At 37.5% G+C, this 21,086-nt stretch overlaps 1 long non-coding RNA gene across 1 annotated transcript; it reads right to left on the minus strand.

The window, feature by feature from the left end:
• Window positions 1-334: 334 nt before the first annotated feature.
• Window positions 335-20,739, minus strand: LOC142050381 (uncharacterized). The gene is made up of 3 exons (XR_012658009.1): window positions 20,432-20,739; window positions 12,845-12,900; window positions 335-1,200 (listed from the first exon to the last, which is right to left on the minus strand). It is a non-coding gene; the product is annotated as an uncharacterized LOC142050381 (long non-coding RNA).
• Between the last annotated feature and the right edge of the window lie 347 nt (window positions 20,740-21,086).

The following is a 21,086-nucleotide window of genomic DNA, read 5'->3' on the forward strand; positions in this document are numbered from 1 at the left end:
AGTGAAATTCAAGAAATATCCACATTGTGCTGCTTGTGGCCCCTCACCTTAGTGCTGGAAAAATCCCTCTATAGGGGTGAAAACAGCCTTACCTTACTCTCTATCTCTCCTGTGTGTCTCGTAAGACTTCCAACCACAGAGTTATTAATTCATGTGGACAACAGCTCACTTTCCTGGTTGCTTTCAGACGTCAAAGAGCCACAAGAATGTAATGCTATTCAGTCATTATTCTCCTGAAGTTCTTTGAGTGCCAATGGTTGAAGAGCCCTTTTGTAAATTTAGGCCTACAAGTCATACCCAAGGCTGCAATATAGCTCAGGGATGTCAGAGGCAGGATCAGGGTGTGGGAGATGCAGCCTTTTGGTCCCCTGCTCAGGTTGTTTTGAGCACAATGCTGTTTAGCAAGCCACAGATTAGAAGACTGTTGGACACCCCCATTGATGCTGTCTCTGTTAGAACTCTGAAAATTAATCACTGATGCCCATTTTTACACACCATAAGGAAAATAATTTTAGACAGAAAGACGATATCAGTTGTTACTTTGTCATGGTATGCTGTAAAGGTAATGATGTGTCCTTCCAACAGGTATTTCTCCTTTGACTTTGCATTGCTGTTGCACCAGTCTGAGCCAAAATAGCTTAGAATAAATGTGCAATTTCAATTAATTCCTTTGCTATCTGAAAACTGTATTTAAAATTCTCCCTCCTCCCCAACAAATGACAATTCTTTGAAATGCAGCTATCAAGAGAAATAAAACCATAAATAAGAAATATTACTGTCTCCAGTCTCGGGGGTGATTAAAAAAAAAAAAGAATGATGTCTCTCTACTTCTTAGATTTCTGTTTTCTGCAAAAGATTAAGACAGGCACATCCCACAAGGAATACACTGAGTTTCAGGTATGACCTTTCAATACCCACCCAAAATAGCAACAATTTTATTTTAGAGCAAATTTGTTTCACTTTAAAAATGCCAACATCTCAGCCAAAATGACTAATTTCCAGATGAACCGACTGAAATGAAAGCATGGGTTGCAGGGGGCGGGAGCAGGAAAAGTGGGGAATAGAATGTTTCCATAATAAGTCTCAAAGTATTTCATGGGAACATAGCACACTGTAGGATATCACTGTTGGCTGCAGAAGTCTTCTGCATCTCCAGGGAAGCTGCTAGTAGCAGTCACCAAGAAACTCTTCTTCTTTAACCTGATAACAATGTAAGGACATTAAATGTCTTACAAAGGGAATAATTTGTGATACAGAAAGCTACCTGAATTCAATACACATGCATCAATAGAGTACGTATTTTCATCAGAAAAGCTTCCAAACATAATCTGTCACATTGTAGTAAAAGCATGACCTGAAAAGAATGAATTAACTGCTGATTCCAATAATGTTGCTATAATTAATTAAATTAGCATGATTATTAAATGCAGGGAAATCAGACTAGCATTAGATGAAGATGAGAATAACACTGCAGAAAATGTATCCTGTTTATAATGCTGCCAGTAGTTTCTTTCCCTTTTCTGAAGAGGCTCTAAATCTTAATTCCATATTCCCAGTTTGTTCCAGTGTCACCGAAGCAGTAATTCTTCCTACCATAGAGTTTCCTTCATCCACTTTTCAGCATCTTGGTATACATCTCCAGATGTACAAAATGGGTATGCTCTGACGGTGGAAAGTATTGGTCAAAACCTTGAACTAAAAATATCATTGCAGAACATGGTATTTTCACAAGATCTGGAGTACCAGGAGATTGCTATACCCTTTGGGACCACTCTGTCTCAGTCCACATAAAAGTATATTTAAGAAGCAAATAGTAACACAATTTCTACAAAAGATTGTGTAATGGTTTAACCCTGGCTGGCAACTAAGCACCACGCAGCCGCTTGCTCACTCCACCCCCCTCAGTGGGATGGGGGAGAGAATCAGAACAGTAAAAGTAAGAAAATTCTAGGGTTGAGATAAGAACAGTTTAATAATAATAATAATAATAATAATAATAATAATAATAATAATAATTATTATTATTATTATAATAATAATAATAATAATAATAACAACAACAACAACAACAACAACAACAACAGTAATAATAATAATAATAATGCGGAGGATGATTACAATGATGATGATGATGTAATGAAATGGAAAACAACAAGAGATAGCGAGAAAAGTGAAACCCAGTGTAAAAACAAGTGATGCAACCGCTCACCACACGCCAGTCCCTGATCAGCTATTGCGACCTTCCGGCCAACTCCCCACAGTTCATACACCGAGCTGACATCGTATGATATGGAATATCCCTTTGATCATTTTGGATCAGCTGTCCTGGCTGTGCTGCCTCCCCTCCTGGCTTCTTGTGGACCCAGCAGAGCATGGAAGGCTGGAAGAGTCCTTGACTAGTGTAAGCACAACTTAGCAAAAACTAAAAAATCAGTGTGTGTTATCAACATTATTCTCATACTAAATCCAAAACACTGCACTATACCAGCTACTAGAAAGGAAATTAACCCTACCCCAGCTGAAACTAGGACAGATTGTAAAATAATGTTTCAAAAGATTGAAAAATATATTTTAAAATGAAAACAAAACTAATGAAAGACAGACATCAATATGTGGAAGAAATGGAGTAACTCCTACACAGAAATGCTAAGTTTTAATTTATATAATGACAAATCATTAATGAGAAAGTCTAAAATATCATATATGGTAAAATGTTAAATTGCAGAATGCAAGTGAAAATGCCTGTATGGTTGTCCTTGGAGGACAGTGTCTCTGTGCTGAAAAAACATGGCCTTTCCAAAGTCCCGGAGTTCTCCACAGGTGTAAGAGAAATAAGTCATGATTATAATGACTTTTAACATCTTAAGAGAAAAGAGCAGGCATTCCATTGATTTGCAGTGTTAATTACTTCAAACACACCATCAGAAGGATTTTAAGTGCATTTTTGTCAGATAACAAAATATTGTAAATGATTTGATTTCATATTGAGAATTTAATTCTCTAGGAGAGAATTGTATTTACAAGTGTCATTGCAAAAAAAAATCAAAAGTATTGTGTGAAACTACATAGACAGTAACTGTGTTAGGATAATTTTTCATTTTTACAATATTTGATGAAGCATAAGATACAAGAAAACATCCAGGTTCTCCCTTTTTACAGCCACTATCAAGAAACATGGCAATATTAGTTTGTTAAGGTTTGTTAAGTCAGAAACAATATAAACACAAAGCAAACAATAGCTAAGAAGTGAAACATTGAAATAGTTCCCAAATGACTGTGCTACATATGTCCACGGAGATATTCAACACACAGCTGGACAAGGCTCTGAGCAACCTGATCCAAGCTTTCCATGCTTTGAACTGGGGTTGGACCAGATGCCCTTCCGAGATCCCTCCCAACCCAAATTACTCAGTGATTCAGTGGCCCAACCAAATGAATGTCACTGTTCAGAGGCGATGCAATACTTAGTCCCAGTTACTGTAGCAAAAGTTCACTTCTCATTATACATTAATTACTAGATTGAGAAAAAAGGATAACAAGTAAGTAAAATACAAGAACAAACATGAAAAGAAAACAAACGGCTTGTTCAAGTTATATACATAAAGGTCATTATCTCTTGGTCTCTTTAACATTGCCATAGTGACTTCTCTAATAGTATCTGTGACTTCATTTCCCCTCAGCTCCTTCATCAAGTTTGAAAAGGTAGCATTAAAAATAAAAGAGATATTAATTATAAGACGGAAGAAATGTGTGTATTATTCCCTAGCATTGCTCAGTGAATTGTTCACACTCTGCATGAGTTTGTAAGAGATCATGAGATTCCTCCTTGAATCAGATATGAAGGCATATCTCCTTTGTATCATCTGGATAATATCCATTTCCACGTAAAATTATTCAAAACCCTGAAGGAAACACAGTTTACAAAATGGGCAGACTAGTCATCTATTTGAACATATATTTAGTGTCTGTAAGACTTCTGAAGAGCTTTTAAAGTCTTGGGTAAGAAAATAATAGCACCATGCAGAATCTTTAATTGAATAACCTAGGGTTCTATTTTGTAACAGAATTTATTAGATTCCCTTAAGGTCTGTTCTATAACATGTTTTTATAACAAACCTAGAAGTCAAAAGCATGGCTTTTTCTCTCAGTAATTGAATTGGAATAATTCATTATGGTACTATCATAATGATTATTTCTCATCTGTATTGTGGGGTATCGATCACCTAGGACCTTTCTTTTTTGACCAAGACCACATTATGCTGGCTACTGCATGAACATAGAAGAAAAAGATTATGCTTATCCCCCAGTTTTGCAGTCTATGACATGACATGTTCACTAATTCCACTTTCTTTCACTAATTCCACTTTCTTGTGCACAAGTAAGTAACTGTGTACATTGAACTGTTGCTCATGCCTGATCAGGCTACATCAGCAACCGTCATGGAGAAGCTCTGCTGCACACCAGGCCCTTCACAGTAGGACACTGTTTGCTGCAACCCTGCATAGCTCCTTTCTTCAAAGCCTATTTAATCAAGGTGAGAGGATTTAAGTCTACTTACCATCTATGCCAGCCCCTGTGTTTTATTAGTAGTGAATAATACTTTGTCATGGAAATGTAAATATAGAGCCAAGGTCAGAACACATTCTTTAGGACAACCCATTCTTTGTGTACCTCTTTCGTAAAGCACACCTTGTGATTTTTGCTGAAAAGCTTTTTATGATAAAGGTGGAGGCATAAGAAATATTTTTCCATTACAATTACAGCTCTGAAAAACTGCAGCAAATGGCTAATTAGTGTTTTGATTTTCCAGCTGGAATCATAGCCATGAAAAACTCTAGTCACAATGTTCTTAAATTTCGCATTCCATATATATTCAAATTACTTCAGTAGCTCAGTTGCAAAGTGTATAAATTCAGTCCTGGTGTAAGTGGGGTGCTGCAATGACTGTCTGTTTCTGACAGAGGTAAACATGGCCCAAAGTTATTTATCTGCTATTTATAAATAAAGTGCAATTATTCCCATTTTTAAGAATCATGTTTGCTTCTTCTGTTAATCATGATAGTATAACCACATTCATACCTGTCCATTAGGCACTGAATTAAACTGAAAGGTAAAAGCAAGATGGGTAAGAAAAATTTTTCTGTACAATTAACACATCTGCGTCATTCTAAAGCTTGTAGCACCTATGGTTCTGTCAAATGTCGCAAACACATTTAGCTTAAACCAGAAACCACAAAGGACAGAGGATGACAGATGGTTATGAAATTAATTTCATGACTAAACTCCCTTGATTCTGCAAACAAAAATGCAAAGAAAGAGAAGAATCCACACCACAAATCATTGTGCACACTACATAATTTGATTTTACTGATATTAGAAAAACCTTAATTTAAAAATATGTTCAACCAAGTTGTTTTTCTGGACCACCAAAGTTGTTTGCTTTTCCACTATCAAAGAGCCTCAGTGAACTTTACTTTTCAAGGAGTCTAAATCTTCACATTAAGCAGAAAAGACCTCTAATCATCATATTTATTAATGTGAGTATTTCTCCAGGACAATTCTTGTCATAGATCCTTGCATGAAATGAAGAGAAGAAGCACTTTTGTTTATTTACACATTCATATGCTATCTTGATGGCTAGGATGACCTGCATATTTAATTAAACATTTAATTGCTGGGAAACTTACTTACAAGTAGTAGCGATTTGTTTGAATGAGAAACATTTACTTTTAGCTGAGAAAATACTCCAGTGGTAGTTGCCTATAATATTTTCCAAGACTGGCTTAACATTTAGAAAGCTTGCCTAGATGGATTAGCTTAATACTCACTTCAGGGGGAATTTCCCTGCTATGAAATATTTTAGGATATTTAGTGATATACAAAGTCAGGCTGTTTATTAATAACCTTTTGATTTGTTCCTATTTTTTGTTTCTAATGAGAGGTGTGAATTTGTGATCTACTACAAGTTTACAGATTTTAGCCTCCATGACATAAGCAGTATTCTCCTGAGCCAGTTTTGGCTGCAGACACATTTTAGGATCCAGCTTTTTATGAAACACTGAAGTCATATAAGGTTTTTAAAAAATTGACTTTCCTTGTTGGATGCCATGCAGGAACAAATCTAGACTTCGGGGCATAATCCATTACCAAGACACTGTTGAAGCCTTCATTGAGTTAAGTTTTGTTTATAAAGTTGAAACTCAATTTCTGTGTTAAGTAGATGGAATTCATCATATCTTCCCCCAAAATTTTGCACTTATTAATTGAATACTGAATGAATTTTCTCAGAATTTACATATAAAGTAATAAACCGAATAATGGATTAAAAGGAACTAAAAATGAGTCAGAATTTTATCGTCTGTGTGAGCTGGTCCTTTGCCGCGAATAATCCAAACAATGGAATAAAGCAGTCCTTTCAGCCTTATTGTGAAAACTAATTGAGATCTTGTCTATATTTGAAGACACTGTTAATAGTTGCTGTACCTATTTAATTGGAAAGACTTGAAGAGCTCATCAACTCAGACGACTTTTAAATGGAATTGCAGAAGTAGTTAAATAATGACCGTTCACCCCCTAGAGCTAACTCAGCAAAAAATTTCTGCTGTTTTTTGTGACTCGGAGATAAGAATGAAGCCAGATACGCGTGTGATTTCACTACCAGATTACATGTTCCATCCCTGCCTGTTCTTAGAGCCTGTGGTTGTAGCGCAGCTCATGTGCCAGTGCCTAATGGACACCTGGGGGCAGCAGTGGCTTGGTTGTAAACTGGTAAAGCCTGAATGTTTTTCTTTCCTTAAGCGTGACGTTGGCATTAATGAAAAGCTCTGAATTGTTCAATTGGCAAACTGGACTCATAAATTCAATCAACCCCCACCCCTGCCAGCTTTGTCGTACATACACATGGCTATACCCTACATCATTTCACCAAAAGGCCTTACCAGAAACTTGGATATGTATTTATAGGATGAGAAAATCTGTCAGTCTGTACTTCTACACAGTTCCTGGCTTCTGCAACAAGACTGTTAAGACAGGTGGTTTTCTTCCACTGTGAAAAGAAGGGCAAGCACCAAATATGTTTCACATAATTGCATTATAAAACTAACACATCATGGTCATTGCCAGCATAGTGTTGACATAATGCAGGAAAGCAGAAGTGGAAGTCTGTATATTCCACTTCAACCCCTGTGATCTTATTAGTTTCCTGCAAGTTTAAATATTGTAAAAACAGGAAAAGCTAAATAAATGGGGTTTTTTTTGGGGTGACAGTAACCCACAGATTGTTCATGTGTTTGATCTTGGTTTTAAGTGTTTGGAGAAACTGCAGAAAGGGAGGAGATTCCCTCAAAATTGTCAACAGCCTCACCCCCAGGCCCTTAAACCATTTAAAAACTACTTTTTATTGCCTGTGGAAACTGAACTACAAGTAAATGAAATATCTCCCCTGCCCCCTCCCCCACACAAATTGCAAAGTCAGAAAGTAAGTGGGATTAATTTAGTTCTCTTGAGCGTGTACGTTGATGCAGTCTGTAACTTCATGGTTGCCTACTTTTTTATCCTCAAGATCTTTGCCTCTTTCAGTGCACTGTATAAACATTACACATCTCATGGGGGAGAAAAAAAAATGGAAAAAGAGAAATACCATTGGACAAGACTGTAATATCCATTCAGGTCATCAGTTGACTTCAAATCTGAAAAATCTCTGTACAGAACTCTGTACTTGAACTAATAGTGTAACAGTCTGTCATTTTGCCAGCCTCTGTCTGGACAAGCACTAAAGGAAGCTGAGATACTCCTGTGTTTTTTAGCACCAGTACTGAGCCTTCAGAACACTGAATTGCGCTGAAGTGTCTTCCTCCTTCACAACTCAAAAGATTGTGAAAGGGGAGATTAAGAACATAAAACAGGTAGGCAAACCTTAAATCATAGAACCATTTAGGTTGGAAAAGACTCTTAAGACCATTGAGTAAAACCATTAACCTAACACTGCCAGGTCCACCTCTAAACCATGTCCCTAACACCACACATACAAATCTTTTAAATACCTCCAGGGATGGTGACTCAACCACTTCCCTGGGCAGCCTGATCCAATGAGTGACAAAATTTTTCCTAAGATCCCATATAACTTCCCCTGGCATAACTTGAGGCCATTTCCTCTTGTCCTACCATTTGGTAGTCGGGACAAGAGACCGACACCCACCTTGCTACAACCTCCTTTCAGGTAGTTGTAGAGGGAGATAAGGTCTCCCCTCAGCCTCATCCAGAGTAAACAATCCCAGTTCCCTCAGCCGCTCCTCATAAGATTCTAGGATTCTCTAGACCCACCAGCTTTGTTGCTTTTCTCTAGACACGCTCCAGCACCTCAGTGTCCTTGTAGTGGGGGGCCCAAAACTGAAGACAGTATTGGGGGTGCAGCCTCACCAGTGCCGAGTACAGGGGCACGATCTCTGCCCTGCTCCTGCTGGCCACACTATTCCTGACACAAGGCAGGATGCTATTGGCCTTCTTGGCCACCTGGGCATGCTGCTGGCTCATGTTCAGCCAGCTGTCAGCCAGCGCCCCCAGGTCCTTTTACGCCAGGCAGCTCTCCAGCCACTCCTCCCCAAGCCTGTAATGGTTGGGTTATGTGACCCATGAAAGACTCTCCACAAAATTTTCTGTTATTTCCTAAACTTAAGCTTTCTAAAAAGGATGTTTGCCAAAATTTTGCCAGAATTTCGAATCCCAGACAAAATGAAATAGCCAGCATTAGGGGAGAGAGACATGGCTTGTAAAACAGAAGCTGTAATGATTTCGCTTGGCAGAGTTATAAAGCATGTCATAATGAGAAGTGATAATTGACCTTAAAATCACTAGATCTGCGTGAAATATTTGTGTGCATCTGTGTGTAGGAATGTTTTAAAATTTGTACAGTTCACTGAAAGAAACAAACATTTCAGATTCTGTGATTTTAATCATCACAATGATTAGACAGTGATTTTAATCATCATAATGATGCTTAACTTGTTTCTATAGACTATAATCCTCAAATGACAGGTCAAGACCCTCAGGCAAGTCATCCGGTGTTAGGTGGTAGGAGACAGAAAGCAGCAGCAGCAGCAGTTTAACTTTCTGAAAGCTGTCCGTAAGCTCAGTTCCTTCGAGGTGGGAAAGTGAGAAAAGACCATAGTGACTGACAGCAAGCGTTTGTTAGCCAAGGATCTGCCTTTCATTACTGGCAATCACTCGGTTTCTCCACAGAAAAGAAATAAACAGAAACACTTGCTGCCAGTTATTATTCCCATTTTTTCAAGACTCTGTTCTAGAGAAGCCAAGCTGCTAGCATGGGTATACCTTCACTAGGTTGTGCAAAATGTGCAAATGATAGAGCTCGCAATGAGTTTGACCACTGATGGAATACGTACGTATTTACCTGTACTAACACTATCCACATACTGCCCACTTCCTAGACAAATGAGACAGTCCCATTGCTTTCAAGCTCCCAAATTCTCTTAAACAAAACTTAAAAGACCTATGTCTGATGAAACTTTAAAAAATGGTTGTCATATTTATTACTACATCTATTGACACACCAAGAGAATGAAATAAAAACTCAAAACATCTTGATGAGGCTTCCAAAAAACACTACAAAGACTGCAAATTCCATCCTCATTTCAAATTTACTTTAGAGCCTGAAGAATCTTGCTCTGCTCTTCCAGGCATTTTCTCATGGCAGTAGGTGATGAAAGATAATTTTCCCAGCATTTCTCCAACTGAATTGCAGGCTTAGGAGCATTAAGTTGTACATATTTTGTCATGCTTAATGGGGTTTAGTCTTTAATTTTAAATTGTATGAAAGCCTCACTGTGAAAGTAAACCTGCAAGGATGCTGCTTGAGGAATGAATAAAGATTTTTACCCTTTGAAACACCATACATAGTAACCTTTAATTTGTCATTTTGTGTTTTGTTGTACTGTCATTTATAATGTTTTCTACACTGACTGCACATTTATCACTTACATATTTCTCATAAGAAGTGCACTGCAGAATGTTAATAATGAAAGTGTTATTTCTTATCCTATGAGAGCAAAAAATTTTGCAGCCTTCACAAATGGTGTTATGTAAGAACTGCCTTATGGAGGCAGCACTAATGACAAAAAATGAAGCTGCTTTGCGATTTGCATTTAAAGCAGCACTGAAAATTTCTTCTTTCAGTTTTCTGACTTTGACATGCTTGTCTGTTGAGGACAATTAAGTATTTCCTGTCACTTAAATTGCAGAAATACTTGCAGAAGAATGTTTTTTTTACCTTAGGTCTTATGCATCCATGTAATACCTCTGTCAAATAATTTGCTATTTGGACTTCATTTCATCTTATTCTCTAGAATATAAATGTCTCAGGTCAGTTAAGGGACTTTTTAAATTAGGATCATTTTAATAACAATGGTGTATCCTATTTGTTTCCAAAGAAATGCTTCTCAAGTATGCATCTTGAATTATCATGTCAGCCTAAAAATAAGAATGTATTCTTTCTATGTGTTTAAACGTTTAAAAAAAGTGGCATTTTTCCAGTGAAAATTTTGGAAAAAGTACAGAATTGTACCATATATATGGTGCTTGGAGCTTGAATTTCAGCTTGAAGGTGAAATTAGTTGGTAAATTCTTCATTTTTGAGCTCACTTACTTCAAAACTTTGAATCAAATAATTCCTTATTCTCAACTATGGTAGTCTTAAAATAATTCATCATTAATCTGCTACCACATGCTGAACTAGTGGTTTTAACAGAGGTCTAACTAGTAGTATGAAATACAATATGGAATTTTAAACCAAAAGTCATAGTAACAGCAGGGTAGTTGATTATAACTTGTACCCTCTGCAGGAGCTGTAAATTTGAATGAAGAATGAGGACTCTATATGACAGCACAGAAAGAATGTTAACAGTCCAAAAGGTATTGTCATTACTTTAGCAGCATTAAGAAAGCAATACTTATATGCAATATGATCCAATATTTCACCAAAACCAAAAGAAGCCCCTAAAGTTATCCAGCTGTGCAACTGGTCTTCTTATACTTAATGGTAACAAAAAAATTTCCATCCAACTAAATGCAACCTGTGAGTAAGATCTAGATTATTTTCTGAGGTGCATAGACATGTGTTTTGGTAAATAGTATGAATGGAAAGATGGGGACTTACAGGTATGTCCTTAAGTCTTATGTTGTATTGATCTCATGGGAAGCGGTAAGAAACTTACTAAGCAATTAATGTTTATATAGCGTATGCATAAAGGTTTGTAAGCCTGATTTTTAATGGTATTCTTCATCTAATGCAATACTTTGTGTGCAAACACACCTTCTCACTTTCCAATTGCAATTTTTCTGAAGGTTGCACAGACTTACCCTGAAACTCAAATATATTGTTTCAGCATTGTGAGACATGTTTCCTAAACACAGAGGCAGTTTAGGATGGCTTTATTTACTTGACTGAACACGTACAGATCATCAATCACTTTCTCATAGTGGATACCAGAATACACACAGACACTTTCCCCTAGCACAGCAGAGCTGTGTCTTGAGTGTTTGAGGTGTGATGCTAATAGCGTTTTTATCTCCTGGTGTGTTAGGAAAAAAACAAAGTAAGAACAGAAGTAGATATAAACCCCACCCCCCTCTGCTTTCAACATTTTGGAATGGGAGGCGAACAGGACTGGTGTATCCAGAAAGAATTCCATTGAGTTTGGTTCAATGATACACACTTGCTTTTACTGAAGACAAAATCAATCTACTGTGTCAGCCTTTTTGACAGTGAATGGCATGCACGTTTAAGCTACTCAGAATTTCTTGCCTATGTGTGCAGAGCTCTCGTTTGTATCCAAATTAATTTCCTATATGTTTTGTGTGTGTGTATGGTTTTACTGGTTGGTGTTTTTGGTTTTTTTTTTTTTAATATTAGTCATCTCCTGCTGGCTTGCTTTCCTCATAGCATTGTTTGTTAGCCATAGATTCCTAACCACTTTCACTGGAGGTGCAGAGAGGCTGGAGAAAGAGGTTATGGTCTAGTTACTTTTCTTTTGCTGTGTGCACAAGTATTGAGGGGAGTCTGAAGAGAAGCAGGTTATTATAATTTTCAAAACTAAATACTGTTGGGAGTAGTGTTTTAAACATCCTACAAAGTGTAAAAATATTACAACATTCTGTCAGAAAACAAGAGGAAACTTTTTCCTGTGAGGGTGGTCAAACACTGGAAATGGTTGCCCGGAAATGGTTGCCCAGAAAGGTTGAGGAATTTCCATCCGTGGAGATATTCACAACCCGACTAGACATGGTCCGGAGCAACCTGGTATAGCTCACCCTTCTCTGAGTCAGTGGCACTGAGGTAGGTGATCACTAGAAGTCCTTTCCTACCTCCAATGCTAAGATTCAATGATACATTTATTTTTTTGGGGCAAAAACCCCTAACATAGTATCATGCATGTTTTGGTTATCTGTTGCTCTGGATGACTACTTCTGCGTCTCAGAAAGAAGATAATTCTGCTGCACCACAGAAAAGGAGAGTGAGCAAGAAGTCTAAAACAATGGCCCTGACCCTGAAAGAAAATATGCATTGGTAGTGTTGAGGGTCTTTCATGACAACAGAACCACAGCCTAAGAATACAACCTGCAGTGAGTACGTGTATTTGGTGAGAAAGATGGGGAGAGTATGGATGGGACAGAAGGAGAGGTAATAGAAAAAGAGGAAGCAGCTGATTGTATTTGAATATGTGATAATAAATGCATTAATATTTTTCAATGATAATACAAATGTATTAATTATTCCATAACAACTTATCTTGAGTTTTATTCACGACAACTTACTTAGAGACGCCCTTACCTTCAGTGGTCTAGTGGAATCACTGAGGGGAAAAGCCTAGTATCTTCTAGATCAGGCTAGGAAGAGAAAAAAAATGGAAGGAGCAGCAGACACATCATATGACAAGGAGATAAAGGAGCAGTTATTGATGATATTAACAATTGACAAATGAGGCAATAGGAAAAAATAGTAGAAAGTAGCAGTGTGGTGTTGCAAAATGTCTAGGAAAAATAGTAAAGACACTTCTGCTTGGCATAGTGAAGCAGAGGAAACCAGCTACATGACAAAAGGAGTGAAGTAAAATGGACAGGGCAACACAGATGATTCTGTGATGGTGTAAGTGTTTGGAGGTAAGTGCTAGGGAGAGAAAAAAAGAAGCAAAGAAATTATAAGACTTTAGGACATTTAAGCTGCAGGCAGGAGATTTGGCTGACTGGAAAGAAATCAAAAGCCATTTTAAGCAATATTAAGCAGTAAGATTTGAACAGACATTGTAATAAATAAAGACATGAAAGCTTAAGATCTCTTATTTTAGTTCCTCATACAGCTTTAACCTTGAATTAGTTTTGGAGAGAAGCAATTGAACAAAGAAATGTAGTAATACAGTTACAGCTTGCATTTAGGTCACAAAAAGAAGCAAGTTTTAGATAAACATATCTAAACCAACCCATAATATTGTGTCTTACAGATCATTTGAAAAATCAAGCCCAGAGGTATAGCCCTTTGCTTAAAATGAACGCATTTACAATATCTATTCTTTAACAGGGCTGGCAATAAGCTTGTATCAAGCAAAGGCAGTGATTTCTCATACGCCTACAACCAACTTTAAATCCCGCAGTTCCTTTTAGACACAAACACTCTATGCAGTGAAAACATCAGTCTGGTCAGGCAGAAGTGCATGGCATTTGCACAATAATGCTATTCCTGCGATCCCAGCAAATGACTGTAGAGTCCTGACCGGTCTATCTGTCCTTCCTCAGAAATGCAGATTTTTGGACATATGTCTAATACTGGCTGAGACCTGAACTTAATCCCCTATTATTTCTTCACAGACAACTATAGTGACAAGTCATCTATCAAGTTGATTGAACTTCATAATTTTATGTCATCTCTTTGGAACTGATAGATTTTATCCATGCTGTTCTGTCTCAGAATAATAATTAGTTAAAAAAAAAACCTCAAGGAAAGCCAAGCAAAGGATCTAAACAGAAATGTACAAAATGTCACCTTGCATGAACAATACTAGCAAAATTCTTATACTCAAAGACTGATGTAAAACCCTGACAGCAGATATATCTTAAGCAGTAATAAGACGGAAATGCAAATTAAGTTACTCATGTTTCCCCCCATCTACCCAAAACCAAAGTGAGGCAATCCACTTTTTCTCATCAGTGTGAAGCACCAATTCAAATCTGGATCAACATTAGAGAAAATAAGATTCTGAGTTAGTTCTAATGGACCTGGTTAAAGTTGCTGGCTAAACACCCTGCAGGTTGTGCACTCCACTAGAAATTACAAACATGGTCAATCAAAAAACTTGGACAGCTCTTTCTGCAGTACCAGAAGCTTGTATGTTGCGTTCATGGTATGACAGAATTGCTTAATGTACACGAGGTGTTCTGTCAGCCTAAGCATCCATACTGCTCTATTGCTGAAAAATATGTTCTCACACTGTTCATGTAATATAAAAAAATCAGCATAAAAAGATGGAAAATTTTAATGTTCCTCATGATCAGAGGAGTAAACACAACCAACACTTGTAATCACCATGGCAACAGGAAGTAACCTAGACCAAGTAGGTCTTACCCAGCTATATGTAATAACAAGTCATTCATCCATTAGGAACCCAGGAAAATTGAGAAGAAAAAGAAGTTCTCTGTAGGAATTACCCTTACATTAGTTACAAAGTTCCCATGCTCCACCCTATTCACACACAAAACACATCATGTAACAGTCAGATTTTGCCCTCTGGCCCTTCTCTCGCTATTTCCTGTTCACAGTTGCTTTGGTGATGAATATCCCTCCGCTTGTCTTGTGACTGCCTGCTCAACAACACCGATCTGCAGTGACCTTTCTCTTCCTTTCTCAAGCCAGATCCACGGGAGTCAGTGGAGCATTGGCTGGAGCTGGATCTTATCCATAACTGTTATATGAATGAAGCAGCCCATAATGTCAGATAAGAAGTTGTCTGATTCAATGTCACCGTACCTGCTGGAGCTGTTTTACCTTTCCGTTTCCCATTATTTCAGGAAATATAAAAATGTGTCACTTTTATGTATTTTGTTTGTATGTGCCTTTCTATAAGGCACTTTTTATAAGCTCTAAGACAGATCTCTTGAATAGAGTTGTGGCATTTATATTAATTGACCTAAAACCAGAGAATTAGAGGCAGGAAGAGAGTGAATAAATCTACAGTTTAGTAGGTGGGTAAGTACCTCAGCTATGGACCACTCAGGTTCACATGCTTGTTCTGCCAGAGTATTCTCTATCCCATAGAAATGTCCTGTCCCTAGATCACATATTAGTATTTAGTATCTCAGTGTTTTTTTCATGGGACTTGACGAAGGAAAGGGAAACTTCAAAATATATTGAGTTTATTCTGATGTTGGTGGCAATACTTTGGAAATTATTAAGATATTTCTCCCACTAACATCTACATGCTGGAATGCCTGGGAACACTTTTCAATGTGTATTTATAAAAATTCCTCTTTTTACATGAACACTGAAAAGGATACTGTTGAAAGGACCTGTTCTGAGTCTATGTTCTGCTCACTGTTCCACGCTATGTCCCTCTGCGGAGCTAAGAAGTCTGAAGTGGGACCTGAGATGCTGTATATTGAGAAGTGACATTTGGGACAGAATTAGCTTTTTATTTGGAAACCTCACAGCAAAGAACCTTACTCACTGAGCCAAGCTGCCTTCAGCGGAGATATGTAAAAGAGGCACTCCTAAGTTAGCTGTATTCCAGTCAGATCTTTATGCTTCTTTGGAAATAAGCTCTAGAATTACAGCAGCAGCTATGACATTCTTATTCTATATTCATCTTCCTTCTATTAAAACACCATGTAACACACTACCTCTGTAGAGCTGGCTGAAGTCTGGTAGCTAATGTGCGTGAATTAATTCTCTTTATGGAAAAAAATGCTGTAAAAAATACGCTATACTTTCAGAATCCAAAATTGATTTTGTTAAGTTTTTATATTTGTAAAGCAATGGTATTCTAGGGCACTTGGTAGATTTTTTGCCATGTAGCATAACATGCATTATAAGTATTTAATATATTACTTTAGTATAGGATATTCTAATATGTATCAATATAACACTTATAACTTTGATGTTTTTGGAGGTGATAAAGATATAGGGAGTTCTACTGGGTCACAAGCTGAATAGCTGACAATTCTAACCACCAGTTTGCATTACAAAAACAGCACTGAAAAATGCTGTATTTGTAAAGAAAAAGAAAAAAAAGCGCCCAGCCGCTTGCATTTGGCATTGCCTTTGTTAAACTATAAACAACATTCACTTTGAACTTCTGTAGTTCCTGGAAGACAGTCTTCAGCATCCTGCATTGAACATCCTGCAAATAAATATAATTTTCCTTCCACTACACTAAAATGTAAAGAAAGGATTGAACAACTGTTTCGTAACACGATTCCTGAGGTAATAGGTAGAATTTCTATAAAATCCAGCATGTTTTTGGTTTTATTCTTTATAGCAAATAACATATGTAAAATATTTATTGGATTCAGGCATAATGAATTTCATCTGCAAGCTAATGAAAATTAACATTGCTTGCATCTAAAGCTTCCATTTTAGTCTTCAGTATATTAAAAAGACCTCAAACAATTTTACAAACTTCAGAAGTATCACAGAAAAACCTGTCCTTTGAACTTTTAGAATTAAAATGAATACCTTCAACTCATTGCTGAATAAGTGAAAAAGAAGTGTTGTTTTGTCCATATGACAAAGTCTAAGCACTCTGAGCAGTGTGAATCCCCAGTGCTGCTTGTTCATGACAGTGTTTGTAAGGAAACACATGAAATGCATTTTATTTCCAAGTTCCTAAAAAAAACACTACAAAAAATGAAAAGTGTTTCTAAATCAAGGTAAGTAGAAGGTAGTTCCTCCAGACTCAAGAATAGAAATCTGTCAGTGTGTTTAAAGAAATATAGTATAGATTAAAAACCTGGAAAAGAAAAATACACTGGATGCAAACTTTTTTACCTGTAATTCACCACTGCTGTTGGAAAGGAACTGAATTATTCTTCCTTCAGTTTGACTAATATGGGTATTTGGATTCTACCCATATTTCCCCAGATTTTTTTCTGTTTTAATTTTTATATTGAATTAAACAATTTTAATTTTTTGATGGATACCAATCTGAATGTTTTATACCATCTTCCTGACACCAAGATTTTATATTTGGTGCTTCAGAGCAATTGATATATTTAAGTACATTTACGGAGTTTTTGCTAAGCTTTTTGTGTAAGGAAGGCTGTGCTACTCTTCTCTGTTACCTATTACACATATCTAACTGTTGTATACTTTTTCCTGATTAAACATTGTGGATTTTCGTATAGGTATATAGTTTAAAGGGTGCATATGGCATTTTAGTATACTGATTCCTTATGCTGCTTTTGAAAATGTCAGAGGTAATATCTGATATATTTTTCTGTCTAAAGCATCTATCTCTAAAATAATGATGCACTAGTAGAGATTTATATGTAGAGGAGCAAAAATCCAGACAGATACTTTGTTTGACAATAGAAAGTTTAATCTGCGAGAGTCATGTCATGTGTTTTTTCTATATCCATTACTGAAGTCTATGCAGGAAGTGGAAATCTTAAAGACTACTGCTAGAGGCCAAATGGGACACTGGTAGAGTAATTACATGGATTATAAATATGTGCTTCAGAAACAGATGCTTTCAAAATACAGTGATGTCAGCTGTCTTCCTGACAGTCCTTTCACATGTCTCTCATGGTTAAGGACTCCCTGCCATGCAACTGTTTGGCTCTCATCTTTTTAGTTGGTTTTTCTGGCTGCACCACATAAAATCAATTCCAAGCAACGAAATAAAACCTTTTTAAAAGCCAAAAACAGTCACGAGTTTTATGTATTTAATACAGTCCTTCTATTTACGAGAATACATATTACAATGACAAATAAATGCAGAGTCCAGAGGGTAGTGCTGAGAATCAAGGATCAAAGCTTCTGGGCCTTATCTAACCATAAACTTTCAAAAAACACTAAACCAATTCTGTTTCTTGCTCTCCTCATCCTTTAAAAGGAAGTAATACTAAGCAACTTCACAGGAATGCTGCAAGTTTGGTTACCTCATACTCTAAAGAGCTTCAGTATTCTTAGAAACGGCAAAATATTCTTATTTCTTTCAAGATTAAAAATTCCATTTTTCTTTAAGAATGTATGTCTCTCAAGTAGACTAATTGGCTCCATATGGGAAAAGCCTGTGCAAGAGGCAGTGAAGACAATCGTGTAAATCAAGGTTAATGTGAAGGAACCTTACAAATTATTCAAAAATTGTTAACAAACATGATCTTATGCTGTGGGATGTTTTCTGCGGTGTGTTTCCACTTAGCAGTCAGACTGTTTACTGCACTCAGGCATAGCAGTTCTGCTGATGTGCATTTCCTGAGAAGCCTGACAGTGAGAGGAGAGCTTTGTCTATCTTAGAGATGGTTGTACCAGCAAATGCTCTGCTTCACCCCAGTGCAGCATATTGCACTGGAAAACTGCTCAGGAATATATCGACATAATTATACAAGAATATACAAGGTCTAACTTATTCAGAGCTGGAAACCTCACACCACGGCAGCTAAATTTCATTCCCTTACACCTGCATTCTTCAAAGTTTTTAACTGATAGATCATCTAACCTTTTAAAAATACACACAGAGAACTGTACACCTCTACTGTTAAGCAGCAGGCAAGACAGCTGAGCACTGCTGTGTGTCATGTGTGTAAATAAAAAGTTATTACTCTATAAATTGTGTTTTATCTCAAAAATAGGAACAACTAAGTGCAGAATACAAAAAAAAAAAAAAGTGACACTTGTGCTGGGATGCCAGAAGATACCCATAGCACTCATGAATTAACTCCCAACTCCTTCAGGAAGGGCACTTGCTATTCCTCTGATTGCAATATTTGTATGGATTAACTTCTCCTGCACCGTAAGTAACTTGTGGCTTGTGGACAATGGGCTAAATAACACTGCAGATGTATTAATGAGCTCTCAATGATAAAAAGAAAATACAGTCAGCATCTGGAATTCGGTGGGAGCGGGGAGAGGGATTTAAGCCTATTGGAGGGAGGATGGTGAGGAAGACAATTACAGACCACACACAGATGCTTAGAAAGGTCCATACTAGCCTCCTCATGCAGTCAATGAGATGTTCAGCTGACAGCACTTGAAATTATGCCTCTATAGTTTTCAGGACATGTTGGCTTATGCTTCCACCAAGGGGAAGTATTAGTGTCTTCAGGGAAAGTCCTGAGGGCGTAGCCTACAAATTATATTGGTTTGCACAAAATACTGGCTTCAGTTCTTTGGATCCTCAGGGACTTGGAGCCAAGTCAGGTTTACTGTGACGTAAAATGTACATCCATGCTAGCAGAGAGAACAAAAGATTGAAATTGCTACAGGAAAAGGGAATCCTTTGCAAACATGTTTTGTATGCCAAATGGGCATGAGACTCCCTGCTTATATTCACAAAAGCTACTTCACTTGGAAATAGAGACATGCTTTTTAAATTGTCCCCTTTTTGCTCAGGAAGGAAAGGCCATAGTGCCATCACTTTGGGAACAGAGTACTTCATTTGTTTGAAAGGGGTTACACATACAATTATCTGGTTTTGTTTACTCCCCTCCATTTCTCGTCTTGGGAGGCCATGAAGGAGAATACATACTTCTAACTGGATGCTTGAAATGGTACTTTTAATCCATGGAAAAAGCGCAACCATTATTCACCTGCTTTTTGAAGAGGACGCAACACGGAGCAGAGCTGATGATGCTGCAGTATTTATTACATGACTATATGTGAACTGTTAAGTAGGGAAGGGGAACATGCTGTGCAAAATGTCTGCTTTTCCTTTCTCTCCCAGTATATCTGTGAAAATTTTTAGAGAACTCCAGTTCTGTGTAGAAAAAGGTTTCTAAACTGACTAAAATACACATACATTTTAGTAGTTCTAGGACTGCTTTGTTTCTTTAATCTTTTCTGGAGTTCTGAAGGCAAAATCTGAGGTTTCATATTCAAATTATACAAAAAAATGTGAAAGAACCATGAAGGAGAACCAAATACCTGTCACAGTCCACTGTTGGGTTGAACAGTTTGGCAGAAGTTAAACCCCCTTGCTCTCCAGCCAGCCTCAGGTAGCTCTGGGAGGTTGGGGGCAGCTGGGCTTAACTTCTGATTCACTCAAATATTTTATTGTGGCTAGGTTGCTTTTACATTCTTGGACACAGAATTAAGACTTAAAATGGAGTCAAGTGCCAAGTCACCTTATTTGGCCAACCACAAGTATGTAAAAGAAAAGGAGAGAAAGAGAGAAAAAAGTGAGAAAGGGAGAGAGAGTATTGCGATAGCTACCACCACGGATCTGCAGTGCCCCATCAGTCTGATATATCTTCAGATCCAGCAGGTGAATGTCCCAGACGCTCCTCATGGTCTCCGCTGGTTTTCCTTTTTTAGAGCGTTGTCCTCTTGGATAGTCAATAACTGTTCTGCATACTCATGCCTCCCACTCGGCGGTGGGGCGCATGCCCGGTACTGTCACTAGAGGGTCCTTGAAAGTTCTAGAGGGTCCAAATCCCCCACTATGTGCTGTCACTATATGCTGGGCCTAGGTGCATGCTCAGAGGACATGTGCTCCGAGACAACAGGACACACACATTCCTGTTGGGTAGAACTCATGCTGTCGCTGTGATGATTAAACTCTCCCACTCAGTTGCCATGGTGATTAGGCTTCGGTAGTTAAACTGTCCTGCCAACAATGTTGAGACAAGTTTCTAGTCCCTTACATCACCCAAGGGGGAACTGTGAAATATGATACAGTTATAAACAGAGCTGCAAGCTTCACAGTGGATTCTGCTAAAGTTTAAGGCACTCTGTACTGGAGGCACATATTCTTAACTTCTAAGTTTTTTAGAAAAAGATATAATAGGCTATACGACCAGAACTTAAAACTTCTCTGTACCTGTAACTTATATGGGTATACTTATTAATTGTGCTGTGAGTTTATACA

The sequence above is a fragment of the Phalacrocorax aristotelis genome, chromosome Z (genome assembly GCF_949628215.1).
Source record: "Phalacrocorax aristotelis chromosome Z, bGulAri2.1, whole genome shotgun sequence".
In the NCBI taxonomy this organism is placed as follows: Eukaryota; Metazoa; Chordata; class Aves; order Suliformes; family Phalacrocoracidae; genus Phalacrocorax; species Phalacrocorax aristotelis.